This window comes from Cynoglossus semilaevis, chromosome 8 (genome assembly GCF_000523025.1).
Source record: "Cynoglossus semilaevis isolate Cse_v1.0 chromosome 8, Cse_v1.0, whole genome shotgun sequence".
NCBI classification, from domain to species: domain Eukaryota; kingdom Metazoa; phylum Chordata; class Actinopteri; order Pleuronectiformes; family Cynoglossidae; genus Cynoglossus; species Cynoglossus semilaevis.
Window position 1 is genome coordinate 25,707,414 of NC_024314.1, and position 4,638 is coordinate 25,712,051.

The 4,638-nt window shown below is 42.5% G+C and overlaps 1 long non-coding RNA gene across 2 annotated transcripts; it reads right to left on the reverse strand.

The window, feature by feature from the left end:
* Window positions 1-1,436: 1,436 nt before the first annotated feature.
* Window positions 1,437-4,509, reverse strand: LOC112487407 (uncharacterized). Of its 2 annotated transcripts, none has more exons than XR_003050476.1 (3): window positions 3,370-4,509; window positions 3,002-3,128; window positions 1,437-2,103 (listed from the first exon to the last, which is right to left on the reverse strand). It is a non-coding gene; the product is annotated as an uncharacterized LOC112487407 (long non-coding RNA). The 2 variants fall into 2 exon arrangements; XR_003050475.1 differs by having other exon boundaries at window positions 1,447-2,098.
* Window positions 4,510-4,638: the final 129 nt, after the last annotated feature.

Here is a 4,638-nt window from a genome sequence, read left to right on the forward strand (position 1 = left end):
TATGTGATTCAAACTTTGGTACAAACAGAGTAGAGTCTAAAAGATGTTTTATTTTGAAAATGTAATGATCCTTCAATGCTCAGCACCTTGATACCGGTCTGTAGAACCAGGTGGTACTGGCTGACCAGTCCTTGGAACCAAAAAGGTCAGGGACCACTGATATAGATGTAACTACTCCATAACAGAATAATACATGTTTCTGCCATTAATTATTATTTATTTAAGCTACAAATATTGTTCAATGCCGTTTATTAAAAAAAAGAAACTCTTCTGCATGGACTTTACTAAATGCCGGGGGGCAAATTTTGCCCCCGGAGCCTTGAGTTTGACTCAGAGACATAGAGCTTCAAAATACCATCAAAATACTGCTGTAAACCCAGGCAGCTTTGTTGACGGAACCGTCACCTTGAAACAAACTAAAAGCCAGAACTTGATCCGTGTTCCTGAACCATCAAAAGCAATTACCATCCTTCAGGCTTGAACCAGAGAATTATTACCATGAACCAGGGTTTAACCTTCAACGTTTCACCCCCACAGAGTTGAGGTCGCGACCCAAACTGAACCCATCACATCACCAATCACACAACAGAGGCTTCTCCTGCCCTCACTGTGAACCTGTGAGCTGTGATACTTCCTGTAGCCACACGTCTGTCCTCGGGTCAAACATTAGCCGCTGCCTAAAAACACCAGCACAGGGGTCACGACCCCCGAGGTCGGCCACAGTCAGCTCGTCTTTCAAAGATGTTTACACAGCGTAATCGTGCAACAGTCGAAAGATTAATAGCGTCATGGCGGGATAAATGCTAATCACTAGCTAGCTGTTACCAACCAATATCAGAGAGTAATCATCATAATTAAACAAGCCTTTTAATTAATGTTGCGTTTGATGACCCCGGATAAAAATGCACCCAATCGGCCTTTCTGCTCAACTCTGTGGCTTTTATTTTGAAAGAGTGCTTTTTTTTCCCTCTACTCACTCATAAATCTAAGTGACGCTGGCCAACTGGCACTCAGAATGACAGCGTATGCCAAAAAAAAGAAGGAAAAAAAATTGATACCAAATGCTGCATTTCAATAAGACACGTGTCGTTACTGGAGTCAGTTTAGATGTTTAGCATATGTGGCTACGATCAAGAATCATATCCTTAATTACATCCACGTGACCAAATACAAAAACGTGTCCGGTACGTTTACTCATAAAGCTGCAAAACGTAGAATTTCTTTTTTGCAGCTTAGTTAAAAGGAAGGACATTAGCTTTAGTGCCAAAAGCTTTAAATGAGTTTTAAACACTGAAAAAAATCTCTACAAAAGAGTCATTCACACTCACAATGCACAAAAATAAACCACAGATTGCTAACGAAAATGTAAAAAAGTTGATTAAAAAGAGCCGAATGTAAATGTGAATAAAAATTTAATTTGGCAAAAACAGTTTAAAGTTAGTTATATTAACTAGAAGGATGAGCTCAAAAGTGAATTCAAGATCTAATTGCTTTAATTTGCTTAAAAAAACCTGAAAATTGCTTCCAAAAACTGGCTAAAAGCCAAACATGATCCAATAATATACTGTAGTATAAAATACACAAGTTTGCTGATGATACCACGTTGTCCTTGAAGTGACCAAAAACAGCAGGGACAAGGACAGAAAGAGACAGAAAAGTCACCAGGTTGTTACATATCAGACGGACCAATCAGATTCAACCTGACATATAATATAATAAACATTTCAACTCTTCGGCAGCCAGAACTTATTGACATGTGATCCACTCCATTAGGAACCCATCAGACCAGCACTGCCACAGTTGTTCTCGCTGCAGTAAACACTCCCAGCATCAGCAGCCGGACAGCCAGCATCTGAGGTCACGCAGAGCCGCTGCATGAGTCACACGGCCCGCGGCGAAAACCTGAAATGTGTAAAAACTTCACACTGGCGGATTAGTTTGTTTACATCCTGCGCTGGACCTGATTTGTCCTCTTTTAAACTTCTCTGCCCCAACTTCTCTTCCCCTCATTGCATCGTTTTTCCGTCCCTCCATCTGGAGCATCTCTGCCAAGAGCACATGACCATAAGGCAGAGCGAGGCGGAAAAATAAAGCAGTCCTGCCCTTGTAAAAAATTAAGACAAAGTTAAAAAAAAAAAAAAAAGACAAATTAATAACATGAAACAGATGGGGAAGTTGTATTTCCACAGTGATATTCGTGCGGGGCCTGCCAAGTTATGAGCTCAGCGTTTGCAGGCCCTGCTGAATATCTATTCATAGCGTCAGCTCCAAGAGGTCGGACTTTTATGACCCGTTTCTCCTCTCGTTATCTGCGGCAACAATTAGAGGGGATCCAGTTTGAGGCTGCCAATGTGGAAGTGCTTTACTGACTTGGACGGAAACCCGAATGTCAGAGTGACCTGGCGTGAACACGCGCCACACTCGTGCAGCCTCGGCCTTTTGACGACAAAACAACACACACACACACACGCACAAAACAACACCCACACACACACACACGTGAGCCGCTGCGTTGGTATCTGTTAGCGTCGGTGAATGTCAGGGGTTAACGCAAACAAACACGGACAGAAACACACGCAGGTGAGGTCATGTCTGGCACCGAGCCTGGACGTCTGAGATGATGACGTCATTTCTACATCATCTACATTAACCAAGTCTTCATCTACTGTCAGAACGGTATTTGTGCTTTATATAATATTATATACATTCAGAGACCTTCTACAGCCAATCACAGCAGTCCAAAGATGAAGGCCGGGTTACAAACTGAACTGTCCACAGAGACATGTTGCCAGAAAACCCACTCACATAACACGACGAGGGTGTCAAACATCTGACACGGAGGACACGTCTAGCTCACAAACCCCCTTACATCTGGTCTGTGGTTAGATGTTAAAAATGAGCTTATTTTCACCATTAAGGGGGTTTTTTTCACTTTAAGTTGAATAAATTATTTTAATTTTTAAAGGTTACAGTATTTTTATTCAACAAAAACTATACTTACCATTGAACACTGGTGGTGGTCCAATGACATGGCAGTGACGACAAGTTCCTCAGATCGTTGGAGTTTGGAACCCGTGCATGAGGAGAACTGGCAAAAATCACACGGAATCAAACCAGTGACCATCCAGCTGTAAGGCAAACAATAACCGTGAACACTGGAGATAAAACAAAGTGACTTTGACTAACTTCAAATTCCAAGTTCAGCTGTTGGAGTCCAAATAGTAGCATTGTTAGCATTAGCATTGATAGCAAAATGTCACAGAGTTCCCAATGCCTGCAGAGGAATCCTTATTCAAAGAAAAAATATAAAAATACAACAGAATGCATTGAAGGCAGTGGTAACAGAGGGGAGAGGACATCAGAACTTACTGGCAGAGTTGATTTAAAGACGAGAAGAAAGCAGGTCGGGCAGAGAGGCCTAACCAACCATTAAAGAATCTGCAGGAATTTTCCATCCGGAATTGTTTCGCAAAACCAAACTCCAGTCTCAAAGCCATGTGTTATGGTTGGAAAAGAACAAGGTTGAACTTTTTGGTGGATTTCGATCCAAACACTGGCTCCGCCCACTGCAGCGTTAGTGCCGGTGGCATCATGACTGTCGGCCTGGTGATTTGGTTTTGGCCAGATGGAATGAAGGAAGTCGGTGATGTGTGGTAACGGCAGTGCGGCTCAACGCGGCTTCAATTATAGACCTCAGGCGATCGACAGCGAATCAAAAGTCTGAGAATTGACCCAAGTATTTTTGTAAGAACTGGCAGACTTTTTGTGAGCGTGTGATTTATACAGAGAAACATGTTAGTTATATTTTCTACTAAAAGATGAATTTGCTTGAAATTAAACTGTTGCTGTTCAAAACTGAGTCTTTTTCTATCCCTTTCTCGCTGCACCACCTGCAGGTGAGAGGTGACCATGTCTCTGTCTGTCCTTTGTTGACTGCCTTCTCTGGTGTTTTTCAAATCAGCCACTAAAAAGTCAACATACCTGGTCACCGTACCTTCTCGTAAAATTAAAAAAAAAAAAAAAAAAACTGGCAAGAGAAAGAGCAGCGTGATTGCCAAGAGCCGACAGCAGCAAACAACGCACGTTACGAGTGTGTGTTCTAAAGGCTTTCACACACACTCGATTTGAGTCAGGCCTAATTGACCTCTGCTCGGCTGCAGCTGCACTAATGAAAGGGGTGGAGGTGTAAATCATCACCCGCAGGTGCAACACACTCACAGTGATGTCAACACCAGGCTCAGAGGTGTAATTAGGGCCAGAGGAGTGAGAACAAATACGAAGCTCGGCTGAGGAATGTTCCTCCTACGGCGTCGCTTGCTCCTGATTCTGCATTTCGTCAGGAAGCAAAGCAGAAAATTACACAGCTAGTTTTCGGCACGGTCCATTTTACGTTTGACCAAATTCGAGATACGATTGGACGAGATCGATGGCGTCACATGACGCGGCATCTTTATAGGGTTTCATGTTACCTGCTAAGTTGCCAAATCTGGCAACAAGCAACTTTCCACTGTTAGAAATTATAGAAAATTATATTATAGATGGAATAAATAAATTATAGATGGATGGATGGATGGATGAGTGGGTGGATGGATGGATGGATGATGATGGATGGATGGATGGATGGATGGATGGATGGAT